Genomic DNA, 14,289 nt, shown 5'->3' on the forward strand with positions numbered 1-14,289 from the left:
GCAGCTGCAGCCCTTGTGGGTGTGTCAAGGAAACCCCGTACTTTTCCAGCAAGTTCTAAGATTAGTTTAGTAAAACAGTCATGCTAAATGCAGTACAAGGGTGAGTCAGCAAAACCCAAGTCAAGCTTTATTGTTAACTATTGCGGTTGTGGTGCCAACCATGAGTCTAAAAGAGAAAAGTGTTAATGTTTGGTTAGCAATCTCACAAGTGTAAAAAATGGAATCATTTTCAAAAGTTTTGCAAATCAAGTAAACCTCACTCAGTTGCAAAGAAGAGCCACTCAAAAAAGCAAGTTGATCATGTAGAAAGCTGCAGTTCTACTTTTTATGTGGATGGTGTATCAGTAATTGGTGAAAAGGTTAATGAAGTAGATTTATTGGCAAAAGGCAAAGTGATTTGTACTGTTCTGATCCATGGTAAAGCCACTAAGCTCAAAGTAGACACTGGTTCAATGTGTAATGTTATGTCAGCAAAAACATTTGCTAACATGACAGCTGGTGAACAACTTAATGTGCCTAGTTGTGTGAGACTTGTTGCATAAGGAGGTGAAGAAATTCAAACTGAAGGCTCAGTAGTGTTTTCATGTTGTTTGGCTGGGAACAGTTACATGTTGTTATACTATGTAGTCTGAAGACCTGTGCAGTCATTACTGGGTCTCAGAGACAGTTTGAGAATGAATCTACCTTCCATTACCAAAAAAGGTCATCACATAAGCACAGGTCCCAGTTCCAGCTTCAGTGCAACTATTTTCTTGGAATATGCTGATGTTTTTGATGACAAGTTAGGCAAGCTTCCAGTAGTGTATTCTATGAAGTTAGACCCAGAGGTCAGTCCAGTGGTCAGACCAGCAAGTAGAATTCCAATAGCCATGCAGAGCAAAGTCAAAGCTCAGTTGGATAAAATGATGCAGCAAGATGTGATTTGTCCAGTTATAGAACCAACTGAATGGGTGTCATCTATGATAGCAGCTCACAAAAAAGGATCAGATGAAATCAGAATATGTATTGACCCAAGAGATTTGAACAAGGCATTAAATAGACCTCATTATCCCATGCGAACAGTCGAGGAAGTCGCAGCCTTCATACCAAATGCCATTGTTTTTTCTGTCTTGGATGCAAAGAGTTCATTTTGGCAAGTGATGCTTGATCGCAAATCTTAACTACCGACTACATTCAGTACCCCATTTGGAAGATACAGATTTCTCAGGATGCCATTTGGAATAAATTCTGCAAGTGAAGTCTTCCAGCATGCAGTGGAACAGATCTTTTCAGGTTACCCCTGTGCCATAATAGATGATTTATTAGTTGGAGGGAATGGTGAAGCAGAACATGACAGAAACTTCAAGAAAGTTCTAGACAGAGCATACGTAGTGAACTTAAACCTCAATCCTCTCAAGTACAAATTCAGACTATCAGAAGTTACATATATACGTCATTTATTCACTAGCACTGGTTTACTTCCAGACCTGTCTAAACAAGCAGTCATTCCTGAGATGCCAGCATCAGATAATGTTCAAGCTCTACAGCATTTTCTTGGTATGGTCATTTATTTGTGCAAGTTTATACCAGATTTCTATGAGTTGACAGCAGCTTTAAGAGAGCTAATGCGCAAAAATGTTGTATGGTCTTGGTTAGAACAGCACCGCAGAGCATTTGATGATCTTAAGCAGAAAATTGCTACTCCACCTTCACTAAGGTTCTATGATGTCAATAAACCTCTTACTCTTTCCTGTGATGCATCAAAATTTGGTCTTGGTGCAGTTATTCTTCAAGAGGGCAGACCAGTATCCTATGCATGTAGAACTCTTACCCAAACTGAAATGCAGTATGCTCAAATTGAGAAGGAACTTTTAGCAATTGTGTTTGCATGTTCAGTTTCATTATTATATTTATGGTTGAGAGATCCGGATTGAAACTGATCATCAAACTCTAGTTACTAGTTTAAAGAAGCCTATGCATTCTGATTCAGCAAGATTGCAAAGAATGATGTTCAGATTGCAAAAGTACAACTTCAAAATGGTCTACACAAAAGGCAAACTTCTTTATCTGGCTGATACCTTATCCAGATCACCCAGAAATACAATTGAACACTTGACACAGAGAATTTTGACTTCGATGTCATGGAAGTGTGTAATTTTTCTAACACAAGACTTCATGAGCTAAGAGATCATATAAAGACTGATCCTGTTATGCAAAAGCTCAACCACAACATCCATGTAAGATGGCTGTCAAAACAATGTAGTGTACCGTCTGAAGTACAACCTTATTTTCCTTACAGAGATGAGATGTTGATGGAAGATGACATTATTTTCAAAGGTCCTAAAATTGTTGTTCCTGCTTCCTTACAAAATAAATATATCCAGATTTTGCATCATGGTCACCCAGGATCTGAATTTACCAAAAGAAGGGCATTTTTTAGGCAAGGTTCAAATGACAAATTCACCACCATAACAGGAACAGGCAAACAAAAACTGAGGGTGATGCTACTCAATGCTAGAAGTCTAAATCTCAAAATGCACTCACTCGAGGCACTACTTAAAATGGAGAACATCGATATCTGTGCAGTGACTGAGACCTGGTTCAAGGCTCTAGAGAGTACCCCTGCATTACCAGGCTATAACTCATACCACACTTTTCGACCATCTAACCTGGACCAGAACACCAAAGGCTGAGGTGTGTCCATATTCATTAAGGATATCCACACCTCCAGGCTAGTTGCGCAGCATAATGCATCTGAGGTTATCCAAGTGCAACTAACTCTGGGCAAATCTGCAATCCAAATTGTAGCTAGCTACAGATCCCCCACCATGCCCCAGAATTCCCACTCCTCTTTTCTTGATATACTGGAAAATATTAGGGTTCAACCAAACACCCTAATAATGGGCAATTTCAACTACCCCACCATTAAATGGGAAAACTACTCATGTACCAACTCCTTAACTCAATGCTATCTGGAATTCATAAATTCCAATGCCCTGGATCAACTTATCCACACCCCCACAAGGGGCAACAATATCCTAGACCTAGTCATTACCAACATGAGTGACCGGTGTTCCACACCTGAAGTCAACTCCTCGATGGTCAGATCCGACCATAAGCTAATCACCCTAGATATCCACATCCCGCCCCCACCCACCATTAAGGAAACCATGGTAAAAAATTTCTCTATGGCCAACTTCATGCTTCATAAGACAGAAGTGGTGAACTTCATGACACCCATGCAAATGTACAATACAGTTACAACTGCTGAATCCTACACAGATGCACTCTATAAGCACTTACATGAGTGCATGGATCGTGCTATCCCAACAGAACCAAGATGCTATCCTCCAAAAAAAGGAAGCCAATCTGGTGGTCCCCTGCCATAAACAAACTCTACAACAGAAGGAAGAAACTGTTGCAAAAGAAAGTAAAATCCCATGAGTGGAGGAGCTCCCTGGTCAGCCTCAGTAAGAATCTGAGATCCCTTATAAGATCCTCCAAAGCTAACTACGAAAACAAAATTGCCACTGATTCTAAGGGCAACCACAAAGCATTCTATAGCTATGTCAAGAATCTCAATGGCAACACCCAGATCTGCTCTGAGTTACAGCACAACAGCACGAAAATTACAGAACCAAATGATATTACCAACATCCTGGCAGATAGGTTCAGTGCTAACTTTACCCCCCCTCACCCCCTAAAGGGCCCATATCCAGACAGGAAGAATGCAGAGTCCCTGTAATCCCATCTATGCAGGTAACAGCTGCACTCTCTTAAACCAAAAACACAGCATCCATGGGATCGGACAACAACCCAGGCTGCATTTTACATGAACTTCAGAATGAACTGGCTCCCCAAATAAACACCATGTTCAATCATAGTCTCACGTCAGGCTTTGTGCCCACTGAATGGCGCACAGCAACAGTTATCCCACTCCTCAAAGGGGGAGCCACCCCTGATCCTGGGAACTATTGCCCTATTAGCCTGACGAGCCTGGTCTCTAAGGCCATGGAACGTATCATCATGGAACTCATAAACAAAGACATTGGTAACCTCCAAACTCTGGACCCCACCCAGTTCAGGTTTGTGAAAGGCAGATCATGCCTTCTGAACCTGATTGACTTCTTTGAGGCAGTCACCATAGCCCTAGACGAGGGTAAGGTGGTTCACACAGCCTATCTTGACCTTGCCAAGGCTTTCAACACCATCCCCTTTTCTGGAATTATAGCTAAACTTACTAAACTAGATATAAATCCCTACATCACAAAATGGGTTGCCAACTGGCTCACTGCCAGAACCCACACTGTAAAAGTTGCAGACTCCAAATCTGACTTCAAACCAGTGACAAGTGGAGTACTACAGGGTTCAGTCCTGGGACCTCTCCTATTTGGTATCTACATCTCTGAAGTACAAGCTAACACAGAAGGCCTCTGGCTAACGAAGTTCACAGATGACTGCAAACTAGGAGCCATAGCCGAGTCCCCAAATGATGTGGACATCCGACAGAAGGACCTCACTGAGACAGATGCCTGGTGTCAGAGGCATGGCCTCAGGCTCAATGCCAAAAAGTGCATTGTCATCCCCTTTTGGTAAAAACTCTGTACCCATGAACTATCACATAAAAGGCAGTCTACTTAACGCCGAATGTGTGATAAGAGACCTTGGGACCCAGGTGGACAGTAGTCTCTCCTTTGATAATCACATCACCACAGTAGTCAGGAAATCCTTCTATGTGGCACACCTCATCACAAAAGGGTTCTCATCCAGGAAAAAAGAGATCATTGTTCCCCTCTACTTGGCACTCATTAGACCCATTATAAAGTACAACACCCCTTTTGGAATGTACTTCACAATACATCTGCAGCAGCTGGAAAGGACACAGAAGTACCTCACAAAGAGGATTACTGGCCTCAAAAAGATGCCCTACACTGACCATCTCAAAAAACTCCAGCTTTACTCTGTAGCATATTGCCTACTCCGAGGAGATTTCTGCCTAACATATAAAGCTATGTTAAACCCAGAGCTGTTGGACATGCTACACCTAAAGAAATACCAATCCCTCTGAGCTACATGCTCTAGGGACCTAAACCTTGTCACCACAATAAACAGGACATGCTGAAGGGATAGATTCCTGTCCCAGAGACTTCCTATACTCTGGAACAAGCTACCCATCTATGTCAAGCAAAGTTCCTCATTAGCACTCTTCAAGAAAAATCTTGATGAATGGATAGGAAATAGGAAATACACCCCAGGGATCACTTCTGTGGCTCTGCTCGACAGGGACACAGGAAATTAACTTTTTTGGGTGGCATAAGCCAGGGAACCTTGTTGGCTAGGCTTACTTAGGCCCTTGGGCCAATAGCCTAGTACCTACTTATGAACCTATGAGAGGACTAGTATTTTGGCCTTCTCTAGCAAAATACTTTGACAGAGTACTATCACCTTGTTCAGTATGCAATAGTATTAAACTGCATTTGCAAGAAGAACCACTTCAGCTAAGTCAAGATCCTGAGCTACCTTAATCAGCAGTATCCACTGATATATTTGAGTGGAACAATCAACATTACTTAGTGTTGATCGACTTATTCTAACTGGTTTGAGATCGATTTGCTACCTAACCTAACATCTGCTACTGTTATTACTAAGTTGGAATGTCATTTCTCAGTTCATGGTAGTCCACATAAGCTTATCACTGACAATGGTACCCAATTTACCAGTCATTTGTTTCAGAAATTTGAAAAAGAATTGGACTTTGTACATGTTACTAGTAGTCCAGAATATCCACAGTCGAATGGACTAGCTGAACATGCAGTACAAAGTGCAATGTAATAAATGGAGACGTCAAAGCACGATAACAATGTGTTCTTCAATTTACTCAATCTCAGAAACATACCCCATGATGATATACTTGGCTCACCTGCTCAGAGACTTCTATCTAGGCAAACCAGAGCATCCTTGCCTATCAGTTCCAGTTTGTTGAGGCCTAAAGCTAAGAACAACAGAGCAATCAAAGCCCAACTATTCAAAAAGCATTCTTTCCAGAAGACCAGTTATGATAAAATTAGCAGATTTCTTCGTCCTTTGAAAGAAGGAGAGACAGTTAGGATGCAAATGGTGAAAGGTTTCGACCGGATTGGTCAAATAACAGGTTTATATGCTGAGCCAAGGTCCTACTTTGTGAAATCTGAAGGTAAGGAGTATAGGAGAAATCACAGGCATATTCTTCCTGTACCAGAATCGATATCGCAGCATTGTTCCTGTGATACAAACTCTAGATCTCAGAGCAATCCAGACAATGTTCCCGTTGCAGAACGCCTTAACTCCAACTTCTGTTTCTGAAGATGTTCCTGATGTTCCTAAAGTTAAACATTCAGCAAAGACAGTCCCAGTTGCTAACCTTGATTCAAAATTTTATGTCACATGATTTGGTCGTATTTCCAGACCTAGTGTGAAATACACAGCAACCTGGACAAGATTGTATATATGTATCTAGTTCTGTATAATTGCATGTTAAAAAATTACTTTTTATCATTTGCATGTCGATCAAAATTATTAGTGATGTATAACTCATTTCCCAAAGTGGAAGGATATAGAATGTATGTGAGGGAGGGAGGATGGCTTAGTGGTTAAGGTGTTTACCTTACAGACATAAGGTGCAGGGTTTGATTCTCACAATGGGGAATTGGTTAGGCTTAAAATGGTCCATAAGAGCAGTTAGCCTAGTACCAGCCTATGAGTGTGTTGTATCTTTAAGAAGCATTTCCAAGGTCTGCACATGCTAGCTTTAGGGCCATTTTGAGAGTGCAGCCAGGTGTGTGAGCATGTATGACAGAGACAGTCAGTTTCTTTATAAATTTAGCTAAATTAAAGTTATTAAGCCTCAATCCTGATGTGTTTGTACATAATAAAGCTGTTTGAACAAAACCCACACATGTTTGTCTGTTTCATCCGGACTGGACGAACAACAGGAGGATAGCCAGGAAACTGTAGATTAATCAGCAGCAGGGTGTGTGTGTGTGTGTGTGTGTGTGTGTGTGTGTGTGTGTGTGTGTGTGTGTGTGTGTGTGTGTGTGTGTGTGTGTGTGTGTGTGTGTGTGTGTGTGTGTGTGTGTGTGTGTGTGTGTGTGTGTGTGTGTGTGTGAGTGTGTCAGTATGGAAGGTGGAACCAGTTACCAGTTATTGCCCAGTGGGGTGAAAAAAGATGCATCCATAGATAGGCCAGTGGTCTAAATAAACAGTCCCAAATGCATTCAGAAAAACAAAGACCAAAGAAAAATTGCTTAACAGGTGAGCTCCAGCTCTCAGTAGTTATACACTTATTGGGTAATGGGGGGGGGGAACCTTCTGTCAGGATAGTAGTTCCTGGGTAATTTGAAGTATGCTGGTACACTAGTGTTTAGTGAGTGATGCAGATGGTAGCCCAGGATTCACTTGGTAATCTGGAGAATATGGATATGTAAAGTTAGAGGTATGTTAGCCCAGCACATACTGGACAAATTCAGGGTATGTGATATATGTGGCTACACTAGTGATTACTGAATGATAACAAACTGTACAATAGAAGGAGGAAGCTACTAAATGATAGAGCAAAATCCCAAAAAGGGGAAGGCATCACTGATCAGTATTAGCAAAAATTACGGGCACACATAAAATTGTCTAAGGCCAGAAGGCTTTCTTTAGTTATGTTAGGAACCTAGCATCAATGGGACCAGATGGTGTCCCGGCTGCGTCCTGCATGAACTACAAGAATAGCTAAGCTAAACCCAAAAAAACTACTGTTCAATCTCAGCCGTGCCTCAACGGATCCTGGAAACGGCAGATCCTGCCTCTTAAACCTGGTGATTTCAGGTGGTCCACACAGCCTACCTGGACCTGCAGCTCACCAGCTTAAATATAAAACCTATGTCACTAGATGATGGATGCAAAACTGGCTCAGGACCAGAACCCACATGGTTCAAACAGAGGCAGATAGCCTAGTATGAACCTATGAACCTATGAACCTATGAGAATGTAGCCTGGTCCTCACTGGGCAATGGAGGGGGGGCAGGGAGGTAGGTGAGCATTGACTGAATAATGCTAGTGACCAGGTCAAATGTCCTGCCCCCAGTGGCACAGTGGTAGGCCGTTGTTTACTGTATAATGGAGAGCATTATGTGAGGCTTGTACTTACTAAGAAACTGAGGCAACATAAGGGGAGGCCAGCACATATTGTGCAACAGAGTAGGAGACTGGGAGAAGGCTCACATTCGCTGTGTAATGTGTAGGGTCAGGTGATAAGAAGGGTCACTGGATAACAAGTGAAGCTGAGGCAGCCCACCACTCACTATTTGACAAGAACATGGTCAGCTGGTAAGGTAGCGGTCACTGGGTAAGTGGAATAAAGCAGAGCTACCACAATCCCTAGGTAATGAAGAGGGTTAGATGGTAAAGTGGAAATTTATGAGTAATGGAGGTGTGTTTAGCTAAGCCTACACTAGGTAATGGAGAAGGCTGGCAGTGCTGGTTGGTAAACTAGCAGTTACTGAGTAGGGCATTGGAAATGAGACAGGCCCATACTCACTAGGTAATGGATGGTAAGGCAGAATTCAATGAGTAATGAAGCACAGGTAAGCTGGGCCCACACTTACTAGGTAATGAAGAGGGCCTAGTGGTAAGGTAGCAGCTGGTCAGTAGTACAGTAGAACTGAGCTAGGGTCACGCTCACTAGGTAATAGAGTCAACCGGGTGGAAAGGTAGCAGTCACTGAGTAATGGAGGGAACTGGGCTATGCCCAGACTCTCTAGGAAATGGAGAGGTTCTGGTGGTAAGGTAGTAGTTGAGTAATTTAGGGGAGCTGGGGTAAGGCAGCTGACATTACTTACTGAGAAGAGGGGCTTATTCATAGATTAGCACTAACTAGGTAATTGGTAGAGCTGGTGGTAGGTCAGTCATCATTAGGTAATGAAAGATGCAGACAAAGACTTACCAGCACTAACTAGGTAATGGTGGCTGAGGCTTGGTTGCTTGCTTGTCAGCCATTAGTGGATAATCACAGTATGTTACAACTCATTGAGTATTACTGACGATACTGGAGGTATGTCAACATTCAGTGGGTAATGGGTCAGAGCTGAGTAGGACAGCAGTTCCTGGATAATGTAGCAGGGCCCAAGATTAGAAAGTGTGTGTGTGTGGGGGGGGGTCATAAGGTCATAAGCCAGATGTTACTGGGTAATAGAGAATCACCTTATGATAAAGCAGTACTCACTTGGCAGTGGAACATCGCCTTCCAGTAAGCCAATAGATGTACACTGGGTAATGAGACATTTCCTTACAGTAAATCACTGCTCACTGGATAATGGACCATCACCTTACAATAGTCCAGCAGTCAGTGGAGTAATGGAGGACTTCCTGATGATGGCCAATATACACTGGGTAATGAAGCAGAGCCTAGATCTTTAGATCTAGGGAACTGGCCAACATTCACTGGAAATGGGAGATAAGGAGGCCTCATGGCAGGCCATCTTTTTGCTGTTTAATGGATAGATGGATGATGCCTAGTCATAGGGCAATGTTCATTGTCTATTATAGGGGACCCAGGAACAAGTCATCACTCAAGCACTCAATGGTAGTTTGGGTGCAGGGGTAGCCCAGCGCTTGCGGAAGTTGGAGGTCTGTTAGGGGGTTGGGGTTGGCATAATGGTTAAAGTTCTTACCTTAAAGACACAAGATACAGGGTTTCATTCTCACCGTGGGAAGCAAGGCTAGGTTTAAAAAGCCCCCCTGGGGTTGTTAGCCTTGTAATCACCTATGAACCAATGAACCTATGTAAGTTGGCACTCAGTGGCTAAAGGGGGCTGAGGATAAGTCAGTATTCACTGGATAATGGACAGGGCCTAATCATAGGCTTACATTAATTTTCTAATGAGAAGGGAGGTCTGGGAATAGGTCAGCAGTCACTGTATTGTGGGGGCTATGAAGAGTCCTACACTCACTGGAAAACGGAGTGGGCATAGTCATATACCATCACTCAGAAAAAACATTCTTACTATACAATAAGTGCCACATCAAAACCATTAAACTAATTCTACCTATTGCCTCTGGGCTATCATTCTGTGGAGACACACCCAAACCCCGGACCTACAAATCCTTATATGAGCCTTCCCAATACAGATACACCCAATAGTCCCACCTGCTTCTCCAGAAATACTACTGGTCTATTAATACTAAATATTAATATTAGAAGCATCTCAAACAAAGTCCATGACCTCCATGCTAATCTTTTCCTATACTCTCCAAATATAGTACTTCTAACTGAAACATGGCTAAAACCTAACATCTCCAATACTGAGATTATGGCCCCAGGTTACATTTTACTACGCTAAGACCATTTGAACAAAAAGGGAGGTGGTGTTGCAATATTATTTAAAGACCAACTAAATGTCACAACATTAGACATGCCAACTCCAGATCTAGGTACTACAGAAGTCTTACTCACTAACCTACAAATTAACACTAGAAAGACTGTCAGTTTAATCGGTTGCGACCTTGAGTGCTTACTCGACTGGGCATCGAAGACGCTTCCTCAGGAAATCATAATTTTAGGGGACTTAAATATTGACTGGACAGCATGTAACTCACGTATACCCATGTCCCATATAAACCTCCATGGATTCTCTAAACTAATCCAGACTCCCACTATAATAGATAAAGCAACAAACAGACAGTCTATTCTAGACTCGATACTGTCAAACAAATCATCCCAGATAAATCTATCTGGCAGCCTACCTGACAGCATGAGTGACCACTTACCTACCTATATAATTAGAAATCATCCCACTGTAGAAAAACCTACCACCTACAAACAAATGTGTAACAAAAAGAAGTTTATCCCATCAAAGTTTGTCTCAGCGCTGACAGCCTGTAATTGGAATCCCATCAAGCAGCTCAAGCTTAACTGTGATGTACTTCAATTCCACTTTCTTAAACATACTAACCTTTCATGCTCCACCTAGAACCATTAGAATTAAAGCTAACTATGGACCCTGGCTGAGGAAAGAAACCTGATCTCTGCTTCATGCAAGGGATTCAGCTTGGTCTAACTGGAACAAAGCAAAAACAATTAACTCAAAACAAACATATCTAGAACTTAGAAACAAAGCCAAAAATGCTTAGAACAGACAAAATAAACTACTATCACAGCATGCAAATGAAATATCAACATAATCCAAGAAAATTCTGGACAGCTATTAATAAGGTTCTTCAGCCAGGAACATCTAAAACCCCTTCCCTTGTTACTACAGACACCTCAGATAATATTGCTACCCAATTTAGCAAATTCTTTACTGAATCCATTCTCACACTAGTAAACTCTCAAAACTCCCTCAACCACAATGAGATACACATACACCTTAATAATGAAAATAGCTTTACCTTTCAACTCATCCCTATAAACCTGATTAAAAAACTACTCAAAAGGCTAAAACCAGCTACACTTGTCACAGATGGACTCCCAGCTGAATTCCTAAAAATAGTTGCTGACGTAATAGCATATCCGGTGGCCATGCTTATCAACCGCTCTGTCTCTGAAAAGCTTGTCCTTAGGGTTGCCACCTGCCCCACTTTGCGAGGGACAGTCCCTCTTTGGGCAGTTGTGTCCTGCAAAAAAATTGAAAAAATTTCAAATGTCGAGATTTTAGGACAAAAATATTTCCTATATTTTCTTTAATAGTTGCATAAAACAGTTATTTTGCATCTGAAACACCTAAATATTATAATTAATAGAACAAGCAACTAAAATGCTACAAGAATACGTTTTTATTCTGGCAAAAAGTGAATTTCTGTCCTTTGTACTGGCTGTGGGTATGTTTTGCCCTGCAAAATCTGACGTTTCTACAAAAAAATGTCCCACTTTGGGCATTTGAAAAGGTGGCAACCCTACTTGTCCCTGACCTCTGGAAAATCTCCCATATTATCCCCCTTCATAAAGGGGGCAACTCAAAAGAACTAACTAATTACTGCCCCATAGCCATACTGTCTCCCCTCTCTAAAATACTAGAAAGGTGTATTCACATACAAATTATGGAACAACTCAGCACAAAGAAACTGCTCAACCTGGTTTCAGGCCTTCCTATAGCACAACCACTGCACTCATGTCATTTACTCATTTAGTTAATGGACACAGAAATGATGGTAAATACATATCAGCCATCTTCCTGGACCTTTCCAAGGCCTTTGATATGGTTAATCATAAGAAACTTTTAAAAGCTCTATCAGAACTCAGTCTTAGCCAAAACACTATAGCGTGGTTTCACATTTACCTAGCAGGTAGACAGCAGGCAGTTAAATGGCACCAGGAGCTATCTCCTCTGCTCCCAGTAACAACAGGGGTTCCACAAGGCTCCATCCTCAGACCTCTATTGTTTACTATATTTACCAATAACCTCTACACCTTTACTCTCCCCTCCTCAGTCAACCAGTATGCAGGCGATTCTACATTAGTCTGTGCCTCCTCTTCACTCCAGGAACTACACCAACAAACTCAAGCCTCCTTTCTCTCTGTCGAATCTTGGCTCACTGACCACCAGCTAATACTGAACTCAAACAAGACACAGCTCATCTTCCAACCCCCGCAACATACCAGTCCTGACCTCTCATTCAACATCATATCCAGTAACAAGACTATCATATCTCCTGTTACCCACACAAAACTTCTCGGTGTTGTGATTGACTCGAACATGAAATTCGATATCCATATCTCTGTTACCATAAAGAAAGTTCACAAAAAATAGGTTCTCTGTATAGAAATAAACAGTTTTTAACAGACATTACTAGGGCCACTATTGCACGCACACATCTTATTTCCGCACTACTATATGCTTCTCCAATCCTAACCACCCTTCGAAAATCTTTCCTAACCAAACTAGAAGCCTGCTACAATAAAATTGCCAAATTCACTACCAACAGTTCCTACAGATCACACCACTGTCTAGCTCTCTAAAAGCTCAACTGGCTTGAACTTCCTCATCTACTACTATATAATCAACTTACCCTGACACACAAAATTCTGTATCATCCTGAGAAAACCCCCTCCCGACGAGACTTGATACTTCCATACTCTTGTACCAGACAACTACGCTCCACTAACAAACTTCTCTTCAAAGTAACTAAAGATAATAACACAGCCGGTTCATCCCTCTACTCTAGCACTATAGCAAGACACTGGAACAAACTCCCATCCCCCATCACAGTCACAGCTTCTATACTTGAATTTAAAAAGTCCTTAAAATCACATTTGTTGAACTCAAGGCTCTGCAAATGTGACAGTACAGGCTAATACTAAGACCCTCCCTCCATACTGTCTATCTCCTTTTATGTGACGTTCAATTATACTTTCAACCCACTTCTCTGCTCACATTTCTTATATAATTACATCTATCCATGTCTTATCTTTGTTTACCCTTTGGCAGCTGCCAAAATGTAAAAGATACTTGATAGTGAAACTAAGGTTGCTAATTGCTGATCCTGTTCTATACATTTTATTATCATTTGTACTGGACTGTGTGACCTACATTGTAAACTATTATTGTTTATGTAAATGTTATTCGTGGAGCTTTTCTCCCTGGGCCTCCGCTGAAAAAGGACCCATGTCCAGTCAGACTTTCCCGGTAACCAAATGTAAAATAAATAAATAATAATAATTGTCTAATATGAGAGGGATTGCATACAAGTCAGCACACACATTAGGTAATGAAAGGGTGCCTTGTGCACAAAGCTATACAGGTACTGGAAACGAATGGGAGGATAAGGACAGGTGTAGACTCAATGGGTGATAAAAGGGTGTCTCTGGAATAACCTGCATATGCGCTAGATGATGAAGGGAGATCAGGACTAGCTGTGCTAACTGGATAACATGCAGTAGGCCATGATGGAGCTGGCCAACCCACAGAGGCAACAACACGACTAAGAAAAATAACTTATCCAGGAAATCCACAGTTTGTGGGCATGTCATGTGAAATCTTACCTTTATGTTGATCTTCGATAACTGTATTACCTAGGCAGACAACACAATAAGGACACTGTTTAGATAATTTTCAACATAGTATCAGTGTGAAAGCATGTGCGTGATTTATACTGAAGTCGTTGCATGCCATGTGCTGGGATGGATATTACAATCAGCCAGAGGAAAGCTCCTTCCTTGATATCAGTATGCTATTGTATAAGGCTGCCTCTAGCTCCTTCCTGTCATAATTATCAAGGCTGGGGACACACAGCAGAATTCAGCAGATGGTGGACTGTGTGAAGTTAGGAGAGTAAAAAAAAAGATTTTAC

At 41.7% G+C, this 14,289-nt stretch overlaps 1 protein-coding gene across 1 annotated transcript in view; it reads right to left on the bottom strand.

Annotated features, from left to right (window-relative positions):
* Positions 1 to 14,289, bottom strand: part of PODNL1 (podocan like 1) — a 906,607-nt gene that overhangs the window by 578,875 nt on the left and 313,443 nt on the right. The gene's annotated exons all lie outside the window — the stretch shown is intronic.

The sequence above is a fragment of the Protopterus annectens genome, chromosome 15.part0 (assembly GCF_019279795.1).
Source record: "Protopterus annectens isolate FY-2018-M chromosome 15.part0, PAN1.0, whole genome shotgun sequence".
NCBI classification, from domain to species: Eukaryota; Metazoa; Chordata; order Ceratodontiformes; family Protopteridae; genus Protopterus; species Protopterus annectens.